Source organism: Rissa tridactyla, chromosome 8 (assembly GCF_028500815.1).
Source record: "Rissa tridactyla isolate bRisTri1 chromosome 8, bRisTri1.patW.cur.20221130, whole genome shotgun sequence".
NCBI lineage: Eukaryota > Metazoa > Chordata > Aves > Charadriiformes > Laridae > Rissa > Rissa tridactyla.
Window position 1 is genome coordinate 6,410,904 of NC_071473.1, and position 22,016 is coordinate 6,432,919.

Genomic DNA, 22,016 nt, shown 5'->3' on the forward strand with positions numbered 1-22,016 from the left:
CATTTTTCCAATGAAAACAAAATCAGTTTGCAAGCCAAAAGGAACTCAGCTTGAATGCAATTGGGCTGTGAGCAATTTAAAACTATTTCTGTGCTTGTGTTAATGAAGAAATTAAGAGTTTAGAGGGAACAAAATCACCGTGAATGACGCACTGGAAATAGTCTAACTCAGCTCTGCAGGATAATGCGTATCATTTGGACATGGCCCTAGTTGTTGATAACATCGCAGGAGCATAAAGGGCATGTGGCAACAAAAGTTTTGGAAACCAAAGTACAAACCAGCTGCTTCCATGGCTCCGGGTCCAGCTGCTCAGGAGCCAACTACCAGCACTTGCTTCTCTTTGGCCTCACAAGCAGCAGAGTCAAAGCAGCAGCTCCTGAGCCCCAGAGATGGTTTGTTGTAGCTCATGGACGTGGCACAGGGAGCCGGGAACGGCATCCCAGGATGCTATCTTTTGGAGCCATGGCCTCTTCTACAGCTCCTGGAGATGGAGACAAAAGATGAACTTCCCAGTCTGTGAGCCACGCACTCTCCTAACTCTCTGGTCCTGCCTTAATTTCTCCTGGGCTCTCATTAGCGCTGACCCCGGAGGAACCACTCTGGCTACTAGCCCCCATCCTGCTCCCAGCAGCCCTGTCCACATCCCATCCTCTTCACGTGCAGCAGATGATCATCCGGCTGTGTTCACATCCCTGCTTGAAATTTAGAAGTGGCTCGTGCCCAAGAAAAGGTCACTTCCCCCCCAAACTAGAGGAGCCAAGTGCTCCTGCCTCCCCGACACTCCCACGTCGCCGGCCAAGTGTAAGCGGTGACGGATGACTTTTTTAATAAACACGGCCAACAGCCCAGCGAGCTGCAACCAACCCTGCAATGAGCCCGAAACACATGGCGTCGGCCAGCGTGTCCCCGGGGAGGATGCTCAGCAGTCCAAGGGTTTCTTCGAGAGCTCCTCGCCATTCCGGGCTGTCCCGGGGTATTTCCCGGCCAGGACTTCAGCGGCCAAGGAGAGCTTGCATCGAAGCAGAGGGCGTTTCCATAAAGAAGGGAAATATCTAGAAGCATCTCTGAGGGTAGAGGCGAGTTGAGAGGGTTCAGAAGCGGGATGGGGGCTGCGGGAGGGAGGGCAGCAGCGACAGGTTGCCTCCGAGCTGCTGCTGGCACATGCTCCCGACCGCCTGTTGCTGCCTCTGAACAGATGTGGGCAGTTTCTCAGATGATGAAGTATTGAATATGTTTCTCCTTCAGGGATTATTACTACTAAATAAATCTGCAGGTTTATATGTTTAGCAGCTGACGGAGATTCTTTTTCCCTCCCCTTCTCCGTTATATTATTCCTTGCAGCAAGAGCCAAAACAAGGCTTTTAAGCCAGGGAGCAGAGAGAGAACGATCAGGATGTGATTTGGGAAATTTTAGAGACAACGCTAGAGCAAATGGGGGCAAAATATCCTACCCGAAACGTAGCTCATGTATTCATTTAAGCTTGTTTCTTGGTGTATCTTGGACTCCATGAGCATTGGTTTAACCACCAGTTCATAAATTCGTCTGATATCTTTAGAATTTGTGGCCTGGGAAAAGATCTTTCCTTCTCTCCTGGTGGTATTGGATTTGGTTTTTTTTTTTTCCTTTCTTTCTTTCTGAGCTGACTTTGAGCAACATGGGGCTTGGATTTACAGTGTTTTAAGTTCCATTGAAAATATTCCCTGATCAGCCCCGAAATGAAAGACAGAGAGTGTGTGATGAAGGAGCCCGACCTGTTTGCAGGGGTGTTCCAGCTCCTCTTTGGTAATGGCAGGTTGATCCAGGGTCATGAGCTGAGTCATGCAGTCTTGACGTTTTGATGTCTACCTTTTTTATTAGAGCGTCTAAACTTACTTGAAGGCACCTCTAAAACCAGCCAGGAGAGAGGCTCAGTGCTGTTTCTGTGGCCTCTGTGGCTCCTGGGTGTCTGGCACCAGAGACACCCTCCCACCTCCGTTGCAGGACTTTGCTTCCTAATTCCTCATTTCATTTGCAAACTTCTCCTTGTTTCATAAACATTCAATTCAGATTGCCGAAAGGCCACGGCTCTGGAGAAATAAGGGACGTGCAAGAAACGCTTGCCCATATAGCAAAGCTGATGGCAGCCGTTGCTGCACCTGAAAAGCTCCAGAACGGTTTTACCTGTGACGGGATATCGCTCAAGGGATGGGGGACGCCTGCGAGACAGCACGTTGCTCAGCTGCTCTGGTTTAGGAGCCCAACCCGGCACTTGGTCCCCGCACGTGGGAGCGAGGAACCCCACCGTGTGCCTAAGGGTGCCTGCGTCCTGACACTTGGCCATAGTAATCACCATCATAATCCCAAAAGCACTATGAAGAGAAGAATGCGGTTATGAATTCAGCTCATCCAGAGCCTCAGGAAGCCAAGGAAGCAGATCCCACTTGGGTGGAGCAGGAAGGTGTATCATGCTGCTTGAAACTCCCTGCTGCTTTGACGGCAAATTTAAAAGCTGAGACATCCGCAGGAGAAAGTCTGGAGGAGGGTGCGGAGCACGGGGCAGGGCGGCTGGGGCTTCTCTCTTGGGGATGGATGAACGCCGTGCCCCAAGCTGGCAACGCCACCTCTGTGGCAGGGGACACAGCTGGCTTCATGCACTGCTTTTCTCAGCTGTTGCATTTGGGATGCGGATGTGGCGGTGGCCATCCAGCCCCCGGCAACGCAAGGTCCGGGCAGCCTTTGCTCCCCTCCGGCCCCGTGCCCAGGGGGGCGGCAGGTGCTGCGTGAGCCCGGAACCTGGGGCGTTTTTAGGAAAAAGGGGATGATTGGAATAAATCTGGTACAAATGCCTGCTCAGCTTGCCCGTTCTCAGAAAACACTCACTGCTGCCTTTTCCGCCTCTCAGGCACGAGCTAATTAAAACCTGCATCGAGTAGAGCGTCAGATAAAAGTAACGGGATGCACGTGGAGACGGGGAAGCAGTTGGACTCATGACTGTGTTCCTGATTCCTGGCTCGGAGCTGTGGTCAGCCCGGGGAACGTGCCTCTGAAGGTGTCTCCTCGGCACTCGCCATGCGGCGAGCATATGGCGGGAGCTGGGCTGGTCCAGCCCTCCTCTCCGCTGCGAGACGCCGCCGAATCGCCAGGCAATTAGGTAAGAATAAAGCTGAAGTGGGCTCTCATGTTACCAGCGAAAAGCCAATGCAAGTAGTATAGAGCAACTTACATCACAAGGCTGAGGTTAATGCGTTTCACAACAGCACATGAAAATCATTTAACAGATTGTTCTTTATTTAATGGTTAAAATGGAGGCGGGGGGCGGGGAGGGGAAGGTGCCGTGTAGTCCCACGGTCGTGGGGAGAAACCTGCTCTTGGACTCATCCCGCCCCCCGCCCCATCCCATCACAAAGCCGAGGAGGAAAGAAATATTATTTGTAGTGTGTTTTTAACAAAAATATATTTGGGTTTTTTTAATTTTTACGTCCCAGTTAGCGTGAATGAACACGATATTACACTGGTTTAAGAGAACTTTGGCAGCTTTTTATTGCAGTTTTACAGCACAGTTGTTCTTAGAAACAAAAGGTTTGAATTAATGGTGTTTTAATGTACAGGATATGACAGAAATGAAATGCAGAAACAGTTGGCTTGCACACTGGGATCCAAGTCAAAATAAAATTTGGCCGTAAGCCTGCAGCGCTCCTCTGGGACACCCAAAAGGGGTGTGAACATTAACTCATACAGCAATAACCCTGGCGATCATGAGCCTGCTTCAGACTCCCACTAATGCAATAATTGAATAAAAACCATCTTCAATTGTCGTATTAAAAAGCAACCTTGAACGCTGGATAAAGACACAAAAGCAGAACAAACCGCATGTCCTGAGCCGTTCAAGGTTCTGGTTAGCTACAGTTTTCCTGTTAAAGGTAAGCCTCCGACCGAGTCTGAAGCTTTGGTTTGTATCTGTTAAGATTTAGCAAACTACACCAAAAAAAAAAAAAGAAAGAAAGAAAAAAGCACTGCAGATTTTGCTTTTTTGTTTTTCCAAGGCAGTATAAATCCTCCAAGTACCCAGACCAGAAGGCAGGGATGATTATCATCAAAATATCTCTGACATTTCCTTCAGGGTTTTTGACATACTCAAGACCTCTTTCTATCTTTGTCAGTGTCTTCCTCTGCTGCCTACAACCACGTGCCTTAACTCCTCCATCTCTCCAGCCTCCAACTTGCCTCTGATGTTTCATGCGAGGAGGATGCATTGTGTAGTTGACGACTGCTTCGTTGTGGTGCCAGCTTGTTCCACAGACTCAACTATTTCTTTCTTTTTCCCTTTTTTTTTTTTTTTTTTTTCATTTTGGTAATTGGGAACAGGCAGAAGTTTGGGTATTAAAAAAAAATAAAATAAAAAAAAAATAGTGTTCCACATAATTTAGAGAAGTTAACAAAGCGTGAAACTAAATAAAAAACACCATCCGGTGCTGATCTCAACATTTATATATGCGTGAGTGCATATAGCCGTATAGAATATATTTGAACTAGATCCCTTTTTTCAGAACAAGATTGTTGCTGTTGCTCTGACACTGGATAGTATTTTGAAGACTTTTTGACCACATCATTTTTTTTTTTTGAATCGTGGTATCTGCTTGAATGCTTCAAGTTTCCTGTTTTGGGGACTTTGCCACAGTACTGGCATCTCTCTAACCTACCACAGCACTGTCTCAGAAACACAGTCCTCTGGGTGCTTTTTGGAGGTTTGATTAGTCAAAGTGGCCACCTTGGATGGGGCCTCCTTGCCTTCTGCTCTTTCTGAAGGTTGGAAAGTCCTATAAGGAAGAAGATTTAATAGGGCAAGAGAGTTAATGAGTTAAACTGCCTACATTCACTGGCGTTGCTCTTGTATGAGAGGATGCAGATGTACAACAGCGGTGCTGTCAGGCTGGGGAGCTGGAAGCTGGGAGGTCCAGAGCCAGAAGACATAATTCGACATTGTCACTGAACGAGATGCCACCAAGGGGAGAGGAACCAGTAGATTCCTCCAGCAGATTTCCCAGTGGCCACATTCACAAGCACGATCACGTCCAGGACACCCTCTGCCTACATGGACCATGTCACCAATGCCCCTTGCATTCCCTTCTTGTCTCCAGGAGGATGGAGCTCCCTGGAGCTGCACGTGTTCCACCAGTGGATCTGGGCCCTAGAATGCAGAGTGGTTCCTCCAGGTTATGCCTTAAGCATTGATACTGGCAGCTGGCTTGTGTCTGTCAGTGTGAGGCTCAGCATAACATGGTAAAAATTGATTCCTTCTACATTTCTTCTGTTCCTACCCCAAGCCCCAGATTAGACACATGCCTCGCCCCTCGCTAGCAAAGTTGATTTCCTGGTTGTGATTAGGGATGGTTTACATATATTTCCTAAAGTTGTTTTCCTTTTATTACTATCATTTAAACAGAATTCTGTGTATCATTGCTTTTCCGAGACATCTGCACTTCAGAAGACCCTTGCCAACTTTGGTCCTGAGATGGGACGTCGAAACCCACGCAGCCAGGAGGACTTGCACTGGCTGAGGCTCTGACCCAAACTTCCTCGTGTGAAGTCTCAACCTCCCTGTCATCCCACCACTTCAAACTCGAGCTGCAAGAGGCACTGCGGGGAATTAGAGCACTTTTAACAGAGCACTTAGCAGAAAGTGCAATCTTAAATCACCACATGAGAAAAAACCACCGCGATGAGTAATAACGAGGTGTCAGACTGTCACTTCTCCTCTCCCTCCAGATGAAGGGTAGGATGGAGTCGGGCCAAGCCGGGCACATGGGGGAAGGAGTTGTGGGGCTGGGTGTGCAGGTCCTTCTTTGCTCCCCTCCCTCCAAGGAGAAAGCCAACGTCTGCTGGACAAGGGCTGTTGCAGATTCCTTGCCTCTCCTCCCCGGCACAACTGGCCAATGCTTTCAGCGTGAGTCTAACCCTCCCCTCCCCATTCCCATGTCCGCGACGAGTGAGAGGGAAGGTGACAGGGAAACTGGCAGTCCTCCTGAGCTCTTTTTTCCCTCCTGAAATTAAGTCATGCTTCTGAGTAAAGAGGTGGATTCACTTCTTCCATTAGTCCCCTGCCATGGTACAAGGGGGCGTGAAGCTCTTCCCCTCAGCACTGAGCAGCTCTGTGTTTGGGATCTCCCTGTCCTGCATTTCAGGTACACCTTCACCTTCTTCAGGGGAGCAGTGGGAGTTTATTCCTCGCTGAAGGCAGAGCAGGGCTTTCAGATGCATTAGGAGGCTGCACATTAATGTACAGCTCGGCCATTTCTAATAAAGGGGCGATGGAGTGGCCTTCAAGAACAGAGCACCCAAGCTTCCATGAGAGCAGGGTGGATTCAGGATCAATATTTCTTCTACCCAGGCTGAACTGGGAATGTTGGTTTCACTGCACCCACACTTCGTGGGACTATATCATTCCACTCAGACCCTGTCTCAGCTGGGAATCGCAGAGCAGTTGGATTCTGGGATTTACCTCCTTTACCAAAAAAAAAATAAAAAATAAAAAAATCAAAATATTTCAACATTGTGTCACATTGTGAAAGTCCCACTCATGCAGCCAAAACAAAATGTTCTGACCTTATTCACACAAAATTGCGTCATACACTTTGATTCCTCCTCCACTCTTCTTGCGACTGTAAAGCTCAGTCCTTTTCCCTTGGCAGCATCCCTCTGGTTTTACGAGGTCTGCAGGGGGTTATTAATGTAATTCCTGACTCCCTGACAATCCAGCCCAAGAAGTGGTTTTCCCAACTGAAAACCAGCCCTCGGATCCCAGCTGGTCCCACAGAAACAAGTGTCATTCAGACAAAAAATTGCGCACACCTGAGCACTACCCTGTGCTGCGTTGGAGGGACGCTGCAGCTTCCAGGGGCTTTGCCTTCGCTCTGAGCCGTTACTCATCGTCGGGGACATTTCTAAGCATATCTCCTTGTTTCAAGTTCTCCTCCTCTCCTGCTTTATCGTCCCTACCGTTCTAATTCCTGCATGATGGATACCTGCCTCTATGCTATAAAAAACCCCATTATTCTGCTGTGAATAATTGATTTAAGCAGCTGCTATGGTGTCTAAGGCTGAAAGACTCTGACTTCCTCTGCACTTAAAGGTTAAAGATGAAGGTCTGACAATTAAACTAGCACGTGGAGAAAGGAGGAGGGTGATTGCAGCCCCTAACCGTCTCCCATAGCTGCTTAGGGAGTCAGAACCACACAGCCCTGTAGACACAATGGTTTGAATAACTTTTTGACATATGTGCCTACGTCCGCCCTGGACTCACGGATAGTGTCGCGATAACCCGTGCATCTTCCCATACCAGAGCAGACCGAGTTTCCCTCTTAACTCTGTGAGACAGAGCAAGGTGATGCCAAGGAAAGGGCAAGATGGCATGCCGGTAATACAGATGCAGTGATACCGGGCAATTAAGGGGACGTGTGCCAACAAGTTAGAAACAGGCACTTGTGCCGAAATACTGGGATCCCAAACCCTATGTACTGGAGCCCAGTGAGGTCTCATTATACATAGATACATCCATTCCTTTCTTGAATTTTACAGCTATTGGCTCTCAGTGTCATGGCCCAAACCATGACACAGGTGATTAGACTCAAACTGGATTAATTACCTGTTCTTTGCGTAATGACTTCTACCTCTTTCCCACCTACATACCAAGATGGCAAAGGGGGAAGGAAGAGCTCCCCAAATCTGGCCCAGAACAGAAAGAGCACCCACGTTCCTGTCCTCAGCTGCCATCAGCATCCCTTGCTGGTGTGTGATGGCAGACCAGCAGCATTGGTCCCTCTTCCTTGACCCCATCCATAGGAAGAGGGATGGGGGGCATAAATTTATAGATGCCACGAAGCAGTTAGGTTCCGTGTTTGCATTTTGAACACAAACGCAAGAAAAGGCTCTCCCCACGCATGTTCGTCAGATGAATGTGAGAGCTTTCCAGGCAGCAAGGTAAAACTGAGAAGATATTAAGGGACAACCTGCGCTCCCCTGGAGCCAGAGAAATCCTCCCACTGATTTTGCAAAGACTTCCACAACGACAACCCGGCAGCGCCTCAGGCTCTTCCACCGCGCAGGGCGGGAATCACAAGCCCCAGGACTGCATTGCCATGGCAATGGGTGGGTGTACAATTTCCTATTGCCTCTGTGCACCACATCCAGAAATAACACTTCGGGGGGCGGGGTAGGGGAGTGGGAAGTCACATTTTTTAAAACGTGAAGTTCCACAGGCCTTGTCCCTAAAGGATCGATATCGCTCCGAACAGGAGAGGGCTCGGCGGAGAAGTCAGCGCTATGTTTGCCGTAGCAAAGCAACAGTAGCTAATGTGGAAGACCGTTCCAACGCTGTTTTTTATTACTTGAGGACCCTTTGAATTAGAGTTTTAACAAGCATTACTGACTCAACCGGTAAACATGGTAACTGTTGCTAACAGCGTGCAACAATTAAGCAAATTAACCTCAACACAGCAGCATGCTGTGGTGCTTACAGGCCTGGTTGTCCGCCTTCCCCTGTGAAATCAGCAGGGCTTTTTGGCCCCCTCCTTGATTTAAGTGATGCTGGTTTTTCCAACCCAAAAATTTTGGGCGTAGTTGGCCGAGGCGCCTTCGCAGCTTGATGTGCCACAGGAAAAAACCTGCCCTTCCAGCCAGGGAGCTGAGAAGGGACAAAACGACAGTGATGCAGAGGCGAAATCTTTTCCTTCTCAGATGTCCCATCAGCTGACCGCAGGCAGCAGAAGAAACCATCGTGGTGTTCATTACCTTCCAGGCTGTTGTTATGGCACGAAGAATCTCCCTTTTACCTCAGGAAGGCTTTAAATGCTGCCAAAATGGTGGTCAGGCTTCTGGTGTAGAAAAACTGTGTGGGTATTGGGGCTGGGACTGGAGCGAGGGCAGGGACTGATGCTATCAGAAAATTCGGTGCTCAAGAAAACACCATAATGGACCCAATTCTCGACAGCAGTTTTGCCCGACCTCTGCAACTGAGGCTTTTCATGGCTGCACGTATAGGCCGCAGCAAATCAAGGCACCCAAAAGCCAGAGTCAATTTGGCAACGGAAAACACAGTGATCGCCCGGTGCCAGCGCTGTAGCTCAGCCTTTGCTGACGTGCAGGGAGAACATGGACCTGCCAGCTCTGAACATTCACCACAACCCCATCGCCCTTCCTGCCACCAGCATCCAGAATGAAAACATAATTTTATTTAAACGAGGACAAATGAAGCAGATAAATGCTGAGCTGCCATAGCTCAGCTGAAGTCCAATAAATCACCCTGAAAAATACGTACCTGTTACTAACTTCTGGGTTTCAACCAAAGAGAAGTCACTGACAAAAGCATAAGTGACAGAGTACACAAGTGGGGATGAGAAGACCCTTGGAGGGATGCATACTGGTTATCTGCACCCAGCTGTACCATCCCTGCCATTTAACCACACTCTAGTCAAAGAAGTGCCTTGTCGCCACACAAATATGCCAGCATGGCCCAGGAGATCGGTCTGCTGCCCCTTCCCCCGGATGGTGTATTTCTGGTGTCCGCCGAGACCATCAGGTGAATGAGATTTTGCTGCACCAATATCCAATATCTTTCTCTTCCCGACAGAGAAGGCCAAGGTGGCTTGTGGACTGAAATTAGAGAGAGCTTGGTCAGCCTTCCCAAGAAACCAGAAGGCAGTGAAATCCAACCCAGCTTAGTAGACTCAATAAAGACTTTAAATGATGCTTCATTTTCATTACTTATAGAAAAACAAAAAAACCAAGATGTTAAAAGCCAAGACATTTACTAGGAAATTCTTGGCATTTCTTCTTGGAACGTTTCATGATCATTCTGGGACATGGGTTTTCAGGAAAACACAGAAAGGAAGGATATATTATTCAGGGAATGTTGCAATGCCACACAGCTTTGTGACCAATATTATTTACAAAATACGATTTCAAGAACAAACAAAAGAAAGAAAATTAAAAGCCACCGCAGTCTGAAGATGGGGAAACTGAGGCACGGGCTCATGTAGGCAAGCAGGAGAGATGAAGGTAATCCTCTATGGTCCAAGATGCTGCACGTGTCCCAAGAGCCATCTGTACATCTCATGTGGGTCCTGCACAACGCCTGTCTGTGACAGAAGTGACAGGGTGACAGTTGGAGGCTGCAGGCAAAGCTGGAGCCAGCCCATCGCTGGGAAGTCAGAGCATCCCCTGGCAAAGCAGGGGTGGGGGTGAGCGTCCGACAGAGCAAGGGGCTTTGGAGAAAGTGCTTAAGAGATGAGTCAGGACATCGACCCAACGGGACTTTGGTCTGCAAAAAGGCTGAGAAAAGGCTTCGCTGTTTGGCCCGTGACAATAGGAAACCATCCAGATGAAAATCTGCGGTCAGAAGCTCTCTAGCTTGGAGGTCTGCACTGGAGCAAGTGAGCTTTTCAGCAGTGCAACATGAACCTCGAGCAGATCAGCAAGGAAATCACTCTGTGACAGTAGCTAAAAATACGCTGGAGCAGAAAACATTTCAAGGCAGGCCAGGGCCGGCTGGAGCACCCTCTCCCCGGCAGACCTTTCCAATCACTCTAGCGTGCTTCCTTTTTCCTTCTTTTTTTTTTTTTAAAAAAAAAAAAAACAAAACAAAACTGAATTGGATGGGACATGACTTCCTATTGCGACCAAAACTGCTTCCGTAGGATTGTGGGGGAGAAACCAGAAAATAAATATGTTAATTTTTCCTCTGAGGCCAGAGAAGAATATGAAAAGAGAGGCTGGATATGCAGATGGATAAATGATTAACCAGGCGCTGTCCTTTATCTGCCTGGAAGTCCTCTGAAAAATAAAGGTTAAGAAAAGAGTACAGAAGCAACTGGCCATAGAGCTCATTAATCTGTCTCTTTTTGTTGGCACCAGCCAGGTAGCTGCACCCCCAGGGGCTATCAGCGTCCACTTTCAACATATTTCTTTGATAACCGAAGCGGTTTTTCATGGCCAGCAATGACTAAGTGGTGGGTTTTGCGCTGTTACCTTACCTTACCTTACCCCCAATGTTTCCAGATCACAGGACAACACAATACTCAGCTTGGCAAAGGAACCTGGCCAGGCACCGTTTTTAATATGATTTCCAGAAAGAAAAAGCCCTCAAGTCTGTATGAGAGAGAGCCCGGGTTTCTCCAGAGTTAAATGCTAAGGGAGAGTTGAAAAGAGAGGAAGGCATCTGAAAACACAACTCTCCTTAATGAGGGAGTTTGACCAGCATAGTTGGGGTTTTTCCAAGTATTTTCATTGTTTTGCTCCATTAGCAAAAAGCAGCCTATGTTCCCAATATGCCGTAGATGCAAAGTTGAGAAAAACCGTCACAGGGAGGTTCTCGAGGCAGCTCACATCATCCTCTCCTGCTCAGCCAGCGTTGGGCAATTGTACTTTGCAGCTGTACTTCGCCTCTCTCCAGCAGCCATCGTGCCATCCTACCCCACTGCCTTCGGAGCAATAATGCCCCAAGGCCGTGTCCGCGCCACAGCAGGTTCCAAACGGGGCAGACTGGGAAGAGCCAACACACCCTGGTGTCGGGATCTCTGCGGTCACCCTGCCAGGCAGCACCCCCCACACCCTGTGGCTTCGGGAACTGGAGAAACTGAGGCACAGCCCGGGGATGGGTGTCAGAAGGGGCGCGTTATCCCATTTCATAAATCGTTGAGCCAGGACACTCATCGACGCGCAGAGTCCCCAGCAAGTTTGGCAGAGGACAATAAGTAGCGGGCAACCGGGGAAAGCAAAGCAAAGTAAATCCACTTTTGCTTTCATCAGGGAACGTGGCAGGCAGCGCACGGGGAGGGAGGAGAACGGGTTAAAGTGATCTATCCAGCCGGAGATCACAGGAGACCCCCCTTTGTCAATCTGGAGTGCTTGCCAGATATTGGGTTGAATAATTAAACAGCTACTTAACCCTCGGACAGCGTGTCTCCCGCTCCCTCCCCTGCTCCTGACAGCCTGTACTTAAGTAGCTATGGCAACGACTTGGGCGCCAGCCTGTTGACTGAAGAATATGGAAATCACAAGGATTTAATTTTGCTGTGGCACAAAAACTTGTTTGATCTGAGGGTTGTGGCTTTACTGCAGCTTTCAGCAAAGAATAATTTCTATATTCATATCTCCCATTCAGATGTCAGTTAACAGCTCAAAAAAAAAAAAAAAAACCAAAACAAGAAAAGAAAAAAAAAAAAGGCCAAAAGATTCTCCAAAAAAATATATAAATCATCCCCTTTTTCTGGGCTGGATTAACACTTGAGATGCCAGTTGGAGGGAGCTGCCTCTGCTTCATCCTGACGTCAGAAGGGCTGGAGATGCATCTGCCCCGAGCGTGATGAAAGGAGCAGGGCAGTGGGAAGTGTGGTGGGAACCACTGCAAGGGAAGAGCCAAGGAGGGCTCAGAGGACGCATGAAAGAGCCAAGGGGAGAAGCAGTCTAAAAAACTTCAGGGGCTAGAAGGAACTCAAGGAGCATCCAGGAAGGCTGCAGCAGAGGCTGGCAGGGTCAGGGAGTCAAGGGAATAAACTGAAGACCGGAGACCATCTGGTTCTGCAGAGCAAGGAGGTAAACCCCCAAAGCGGGGGCATCCCTGCAGCTGCATCCACTCCGACGCTGCAGGGAAACTGAACTGGAGGCAAATGGGAGAGCTGAGCCGCAGCCAGGACACGGAAAATCAGAGCGGAGCTGCCAGCTGGGGAGACAGGATTCATCCATCACCAGAAGTGGCCATCGCAGAGCAGACTGCAGGTGGACGGATCAGGTGCAGATAACTCGTCCACTTGGAAAACGCTGTTTCCAGGCCAGTTAGTTATCTGGGGGCCGGTCGGGTTATAGCCCTATGAGGAAGACGCAGAGGGAGGAGAAGATACTAGGGACAAACAGAATTTTGTTTTCATCCCACCTCTTTACCTCGATAAAAACTGCCTGGCAGGAAGCTCCTGCCGGGGAATCTATTCATGCTCAAAGACCAGAGGCATTTAGCTCTGGCCTTGGAGAAAGGACCTGGGAGTCTCACATCACTGCTCTTATCCTGGATTTCCCTCTGTACCAGCTTGGATCTCTCTTTCAGGCTGCTTTCCTAAAGGAAGCTGATCAATAACTTGAGTTAATGAAGGAATGACAGAAATATACAGGCATCAACTGTTTGCTGAGAGGCTAGTGCCGCATCGCCAAAGGCACTGGTTTAAACTGTTCTTGCTATTTTTGTTTTATCTTTCCTGAATATTTGTGGGGTGGAGGCTGAAGCAGAGAGAAGAGGCTTAAATGCAAAAGCTGAAATTCAAAACACATGGTATCAAAAAAAAGTCATGTGCAAAGCGTGCACGATTGTAGCCTACGGAAGCCAACAAACCTTTGCCATCAACAGTGATGGGAACTGGACTGGTCCCAGTGCTTGCATTAGAAGCTACTGCTGATTCATGTAAAAAGGGTCTTCCTGCCACCCTTACCTTAGGTCAGCTGAGGCTGAGCGCCCTGCAGCCGTGACTGTATACCACCTTTTACATCTGTTATTTCTTCGCCGTTTTCAAAAACTCTAGGGTATGAAGAAGAAATAAGGCTGTGATTTAGGCACTCTCTAGGGCCAAAACAACCAGCACCCTGCCTGGCAGGAGGGAGGTGCCCAGAAGGATGCATCTTTTCCCTGCAGAGGACATACAGACACCTTCTCACCATGACACAGCTCCTTTGCAAGCAGAGCCAGGAGGAATGCAAGGAGACAAAGCACCTGATACATCCGATCCTTAGAGGGCAGGATGGGATCAGCAGGGTGCAGGCACCACCCTCAGGAGCTAACCTCTGCCCATGGGAAGCCTGCTTCACTGCCAGGACTGTGTGATGCTGGGGCTGGTGGGAAGAGCCCAGCCCTGCAGAAAGCTGTTGCTCTTAGTGTGATCTCAGCACGTAGACAGCCCCTTCGGACGCAGGATCCAGTGTGGTGGGGCTCATAAGTGCTACAGAATTACAGAAAAATCATAGTCCTGGCACTGTGGCTTCTCACCAGTGGAGCTGGTGGGCAGCAGCTGACTGTGCAAGCTGCCAAGGGAGCAAGAGGATATAGTTAATGGGAGAGCTAAAGCTCATTTTTCTCATCCCTGGTAAATCCACTCCTCAGTTAAAAGCTGTAACAGCTTGAACCAAAGAGCACAGGCTCTGCAGCTGCTGGCTGTGACAACTCGTGACCTCTGTGGATTGGCAAAGATGGAAGGCTCTTGTAACACACACCCCAGGAGGTTGCTCTGGCTCCTACGTGGGCTGAGCTCTTCACGTCTAGCCTTATGTTGGAGCTGAATTTTAAATGCTTAGTGTAAGAGTTCCCTGGGGCTTGGGGGGTTCCTCTGAGGTACTGCTGCAATGCAAGAAAATCACATTTTTTTTAAAAAAATACCCTACAGAAGTGACAACCTTCACCAGGTTGGCTCACCATTTAGATGGATGTTGATTTGCAGAAGCACCCAAGTGTCTGTCCACCTCTCTGACTCTCCTTTCAGCCACCCAGATTCTAAAGAGGTCAGCCAGGTATCTCACAGGAGTAGGTTTTCTTAGGAAAATTCAAACCTGGTTTGCCTTTTGGAAGCAAGCAAGAGAAACACTAGAACAGCTCTCCTAGGAAAAACACAGCAAGTTTTTTTAACTGGTCCAAGTCCAGATAAACAGAACTGTGCAGAGGGCTTTGGTGGATGTGTCAGGAGTGGGGAGGAAGGTAGGACCTGAGTGGTGTTAAATTTATCCAAGACTTTCAGATGCAGGGTGAAAAGGCAGCAGAGGTTTCGGGATAAATAGTTCTAATGTCTGCATCAGCTATTTCATTCTTAGGATGATGGAAAACCCTTAAGGCTCCCAGAGTCGGTTCTGGTCCATTGAACACATAAATTATGCTACGTTTCAAAGTTGTCTGAATAAAGTATGCACAAATAGCCAGCTGGGCAGAGGACACTAATCCCATGCTGTAAAAGGTTTTCCCTTCTCAGCCATCTGCCTTTTTTGCTGTCCATAACTATCTGTCAGCTAAGTGCAGAATGGGTCAGGTTTGGTCATCAGCCATCCTTGAGCAGAGAACTGCAGGAGAGTACCTCACTGGCATCCATCCAAAAAAACTCTTTTTCCTTTTCAGGAAGGCAGCAAGCCCGGGCCATGGTAAACGTCCTTCTCAATTCCCAGTTTAACAGCTGGTGAGGGCATCTCCCTGGTGCACGGTGGTGGCCTGAAATGTGTCAGCTGCAAAGAAAGCAGCTCAGCAATTAAACAGAACTCAAGCAATTACCTGACCTTGAGATATCTGCAGTGGTAGCGATCAGAAACCTTGGAACAAAGTCATGCAGTCACAAAAACATTGACCAAGGCATTTGCTGATGGCCTCTAATTTGCTTGAACAACTCCTAAACAATCCTGCCCAAAGACCACCTATCTGTCACTGCTGTGAACGCTCTTCCACCCATTACTGGAATAACCGGGCTGAGTGGATCGCACTGCACGGGAATTAGATCCTTGGGATCAAACTCCAGACCAGACTCCACACGAACCTAAAGGGACAAGCCCACGGGCAGAGTACGGTAAGTGTGCCCCATTGGAGGCTTGTTACATGTGCAGTAATCAGCCAAAGTGATACAAAAATAGAATTTCAATTTGCTGGAAATTCCAGTATTTCACACTGTGTTTTTTAAAATCCCAAAAATAATTAAATAAAATGGGTCAAAGTCAGATCAACTGAATGAGTGGTACATAAACTCGTAAATGGATGTGTTTAGAAACATTACAAGAAAACCTACTGCTATTTAAAATAAAAAATCCCAATTCAAAAGTTTTACTTATCACCAAGGAATATGGAAAGATGGAAAAATCACCATTTTTACTTCAAAATTGCTATTGCAGTGAATTCCCAAGTTTTCTTAGAATGTTGTTTCAATCAGTACAGTTCAAGGGCCATAAAGAAGCAGCAACCCAAACCAACTTTTGTTGACCATTCGATACCAAGAACAATTTCATTTCCCTGACACAAGCAGGTCAGGCGTTTCCCTAAAACAAAACTCCTTAAAGCAACATTCAAGAACATTTACTCAAAAAACCCCCACCAATAAGTAATATGATTTCAGCAGAATTTTTCCACTGGGCTGACATATTTGTAAATGCTGGTCTGTCCATGGTCAGATGAATTTTGCTTTTCCAGTCTGCAAGTTTATTGTCCATTAATAATTATCAATATCCATTTCATTCTGTAGGAATGAAGGGATTTAAGCGCTAATGTGTTACTGTAAGCAGCACTTTGCTGTTTTCTTGAACTGGAGAAAATTATTCTGTCTCTCCTTGTCATCCTAGCGAGGCTGGGGTGGATAGATTACACCACGCCATGAAAATCGCTCACGGTTCAGGAGTTTAAGCATGTGCTGGGCTGTGGGGGAAGCCGCCCGCTGGGCTGCATTTTGCTCTCTGGCACCAGAGCTCCTTACTTGCGTGCAGCTCCCCATTGAACGTAGGAAGTCTGCAAGACCATGGAAGAAGTCTTTTCTTTCCATGCTTTCTGCACACGCTTCAAAACACCTTTTACTTTTCTCCTCTCCAAACTACACAATCTCATTTTAAGCCTTTTCACATCTTCAGTCCTTTCTGTTGCCCATTGCTGGCCCCTTCCAAAATCATAGAATGGTTTGGGTTGAAACCGACCTTTAAAGGCCATCTAGTCCAAACCCCCTGCCATGAGCAGGGGCATCTCCAACTAGATCAGGTCGCTCACAGCCCGGTCCAAACTGGCCTTGAATGTTTCCAGGGATGGGGCATCCATCGCCTCTCTGGGCAACCCGTGACAGTGTTTCACAACACTCATCGTAAAAAATTTCTTCCTTGTACCTAGTCTGAATCTACCTTCTTTTAGTTTAAAACCATTAGCCCTTCCCCTGTCACTACATACCCTACTAAAATGTCTGTCCCCATCTCTCTTACAAGCCTCTTTTAATTATTGAAAGGCCTCTGTCCTGCTGGAGACACAGCAACTGAAATGTAATGCAGCATTTAAGCACAATTCCTTTTGTGGAATGACATTAAAATACCTTTGGTCATGTTTTCTTTAAGTATTGGTAGATTGTTGGGCTACCAGGTGGCAATACTGGTCTTAGCAGAAGGAAAGGGCCAGTCCTGCTGCCTGTGCGGGGTCCCGTGCGGCTGAGCGGAGATTATCGGGCAGGACCGTGGTGAGAAGTGGGTGGGTTGCAAAGGCTGTGATTAGCCTTAGTTCCCAGGGTGGAAAAACTGCTTGGGAAACAGTCTGTGATTTTGAGCTGAGATTCCTGGAAGACGGGATTGTCCCTGTTCCAAGACTGGTATCAGTAAGATAAATTATAAAAAAAAAAAAAAAAAAAAAAGAAACGATACCAAATCAGCCCCCATGCTCTGTATTAGAGAAACGGTCTGCAAAGTCCCAGGTTTCTGTTGCAGCTCAACGGGGTGAAGCAGAGTGACAGGGCGAGATGAGATACCAGGGGGAAAGACCACCCAAATTAAAGTTTGCATCTTGTAAGTCATTTAGCAGAGACAACTGTGAAATCTGCAGAAGTTTTAATGGGTTTTGAAGACCAAAAAGTTTTGGCAGATTTGTAATCCTCTACCTCACTACCTGCTATATCCCAGCGTTTCATGTGAACATTTCTCTTAGCTCCGGGAGCACGGAGAAGCAGCCGTTAGCGTTGGACTCTTAGTGGCAGCCAGGCATTTTCTCTGGGCGACCAAAGCCACCATGACCACAATCACGTGCGGAACTCCCTCCAGAAACGCATTGCCTTGCGTTGCAAGGGGATTCGTTTTACAGGTCATCGGATGATGACTCCTTCCAGCTGTGAAGCCGTTCCCTTTTGAGCCGTACCATGGCACGGGAGCCGCAGTCAGCCAGAGCTCTTTTCTTGCACAAAGACGAGGAGCAGAAGGAGCTGCTGCGCTCCGCTCTGTGGCAATAGCTCCCCAAGGCAAACTTGGCTGGCTAATCCTTGGAGCCTGTCAAAACCTCACCGGAGCCAAGCCGTGCCGTGGTACGAGCCTCAGCCAGTCCCCAAAGGGTCTGTTGCTGAGGGGGGGGGGAACAAGGGATCCTGTGACATAGATTAAATCGTGAGATCTGTGGGTTTTAATTCAACTCTAGCCCGACTTGTCCATTTTACTACTTTTTCTGAAGGGGGGGGGGGAAACCCTGCAAGTTCTTTGAAAGGCTCCGAGCACAGCTGTAATTAGCTGATAAGCTTCTTTATCACAAGTCAAATGGCAAAGGCTCTGGCTGCAGCCAGGTTAATATTTTGTCTGATGAGTTATCTCTACACCATTGCCAGGTACAGAACTCTTAGTTAGCAGTACTTAAATCACCCTATGGACCTGAACAGCTCAAATTTAGGTTTCACTGTGGTCTGCTGCATAATGTTGATGAAGTTTGCTGGTGGAAATGGAGCTCAGTGCAGAATGGTGAGCGGGGCAGAGCACCGGTGGGGCAGGAGGCACCACCAGGTCCAGAATTTTGGGAAAAATCAGGAAAGGGACATTCAGGGAACCCTTCTTTGTTATGCTAGAGTGAAGGCAACAGGGTCGCTTAGGAAGAAAGGCTTTGGGAGAACAGGACTCCAATGGACCACACTCAATGCCGACACCAGTTCCTTGACTTCTCCAGAAAACAAGAGGCATTTAGTCCAGGGGGTTCACAGGGCACCCGCTCCCCACGTCCACCATTCATTGCTGTCACAGAAACCTCCCAGCACCTCATAACACACAAAACTACCATTGTAATGTGCAAGAGCATCACTAAGGTCAAGTTTCCTGCAATAGCAGGGAATTTGCTGGGGGAAATCTGCAGTGATCCTCTGTGTGCTCCAAAGTCCTCACCCTTCTGACCTGAGAGAAGTCATTTCTGCACCCTGAATCAGACAGTTTGTTTAACCCAGAGCATGGACGAATGATCTATCTACCAGGCATCCAAGAGATTTTAATACCACTAGGAGCATAAGTGCTTTGCTCAACATCCTGTTCTAGCTGTGGCCAATTTCCACTGTTTCAGAGGAAATAAAAAATAAAAAAAAAAAAAAGAAAAAATCTCAAAACCAGAAGCTAAATCATGCTAAAAGGGTCAGAAATAAATGCTTCCTGGCCCCTGTGGATGAGCTGTAGAACCCCTGAAGAATGGGATTAATATAACACAAAAACAGAGCAAACAAATTTGAACGAACATCTAGTGATTCTCCTCCACTTCAGGATATATCAGACAATGGGATCTTATTAAATCAGAAGAGAATCATATTTTTCAGATCTTTTTTTCAGATACCTTCATACAAAATAACCTTCTGATTTGCATAACTTTTAGGGCAAAGAGAACGGCCTGTAACCGGCCACTTTCCTTCATGCGTAAAAGAGGGCCATGTGTCTTGTCCTCATTACCTCCACCAAGCCACCAGGTATCTTCTGACCCCAGCCCAGCTGTACATGTATGTTTCGATTTGCCCTTTGAGGTTAGATATACAACGAGCATCACCCAAACGTGGTCGTCTTCCTCTATAACAGACCAACTCATCATTTCTCTCTCACCTCCTACAATATGTATTTTATGGAACTAAAGAAATGCTCCCTGGATACAAACCAGAGGCAATTACCTTCAAATCTTGAAAATCCCGATTCTTTGTGACCTGGCATGCATCCCACACCACCTCATATACAAACCAGGGGAAGCTCGGGCACCAGTTCCTGCTGCCTCTACTCAGGAAACGAGGATCGTTTGAGCCTTCATCCCTTCTCTCCACCCAGGCACTCGTGAGACAACCGTCGTGACTTTATCCGTTACCCAGGGGCCTGCAAACATGGAGCTCAGATGCTAAAATAAATAGATAAGAAATGGGCAGATAAATATAGTTCCGTTTCCCAGACCACCCAGGGAATATTTTCAGAGTTCCTGTAGCTGGGGATCGATGGGACCTGCTTTAAGGTGGGATAAGTCCAATAATATTATGTGTACTTCTGTACCTATATACAGACACATCCACGTATGTGTAGATATATGTACACATACAAGCATGCATATATATATGCGTGTGAGCGTGTATATCCACGCATACACATTTATAGGAAGGAACCAGCAATTACAAGAGAAAAGCCACAAGTTAATGTATGTAATCATGTCAAATCCCCAAAGCAATAAAGGGGAAACCGCCTCTGCTCGAGGTTTTTGCTCGGTGAAGTTGAGCTGTCAGCTGCGCAGCGGAAAGCCTCCCCGAGACGCCGCCGTTCCCATGGCAAAGCTCTCTCCCACCCTCCAGCCACCCACTCCTCCCTGGTGCCACTGGGCACATCTCAGCCCAATTGGTCCCCGGACCCTTTGCAACCGCTCTCTTGGCTCCCGTCTCCTTCCCAAACTGCTCCAGCACACTGCGGCCAAAACATTTCCCTCTGACTCTCTGCATAACCTCCTTCCCCAAACCCCCCCCCACCACCACCACCTTCTCCCCTACAGAACAGGGTAATAAAAAAAAAATAAATTAAATTAATGGGACGTGAGCTACTTTCAGAAGCTGCAAGCCTGGAGCCTGAGGTTAGTGAGAGAGAGGAGAAAAAAAACACACCTAATTATAAGTGTGCAAAAAAGAGTTCGCCTGTAGGAAATGGGAAGATTACATGCTGAAGGAATTGCCAAATAGCTGCAAGACAGGCAGTCTGAAATGAATTATGTCTCGGCATGGCGACTCCCCACTTGTAACTATTTTCATTTAAAATCCTTATTGTCTTCCTTCCTGATGGTTGTTCAGGGGACTCCAAATCACCCCTTGCCTAAGGAGCAGCATGGAAATTACTGTCCACAGAGCAGGACAAGGGGGAAGAGGGGGTGGACTGCACGTTCGGCCCTTCCTCTGGACTCTCCAGGTTAGGTAGAGCTAAAAAAGACCACAGGGACAGAGGCAGAAGGGAAGGTTACGTACCCATCTGACCGTGGGACTGCGCCGCCTGCCCTCGCCCGGAGCCCAGGACCATGCCCCCATCCCAGCCGGGGCCTCGGGGCTGCATCCGCAACATCCCTGCGGCCGGGGGCGTGGGAAACGCAGCTCTGGCGCGAGCAGCACATCCCCAAACTGCCTCCGCACCAAGCAGACCGGGCGGGAGGTTCATAGCCGTCTCAGGTACACCTAAAAACAACTTCCCAGGAACCTTACTGGGCTGACAGCTCCTCATTAACCACCTAGAGGTCAAGTTAAGTTTGGAGCTAATTGCAGAAGACGACCCCACCTAGTTGCAATTTACCTTATCAGGGCAACAGAGCCTTTTGCTTGAAAACATCTCAATTTGCTGTAAGCCTGAGCAGGCAAAATAGTTGCAATTAGACATGGCCTATATTTTTACACTCTCTCAAGTGCCAGCTTCTCTGCAGCGTCTGCCAGTATAACCCAACTCAGGGCTGCACTTGCAAGAAAAAAATGCTCTTTCAGTTGGGAACCTTTTACATTCACTTTAGGGCTTAATTTCTTTTTGGTTGCCTGGTCGTTTCTCTTCCTTTAAGCAGAAAGGAAACAATTCAGCCAGCAGACATTGCAATGATGAGCAATGGAGGAAATGGATAAACAGCTGGGTTTGCGTATGGTATTTTTATGACCTCTGTCTTACTGGTATTCTCCTTCCATCAAATACTCATTATTGAATTCTGATGCCTCCCCTTCCATATGAAACTGCAATTATTAGCTCTGCCTGTGAATAATCCACAAATATGGCATGCTTCAGAGAGTAAGCAGGCTCAGAAATCACTGAAATTCAAATGCAAAAGGTATGCAACGATTTGAGCCTTCCCAATTATCAGTATGTATTGAAATATGAACTATCGCCTGAGCAATAGGTTTGATACCAGCCGTGTTAGGAAAAAAAAAACCAACACTGCAGGGAGCCCAGTTCTGAGCAGAAACAACCACCAATTTCACGCGGCAAGATTTGGAGATGGTAGGCAACTATTTTACTGCCCGAGTAGTCGCTAAGTTTCTCCAGCCAGCAGTGGCAGAGGCAGTCTGAGCCAGAA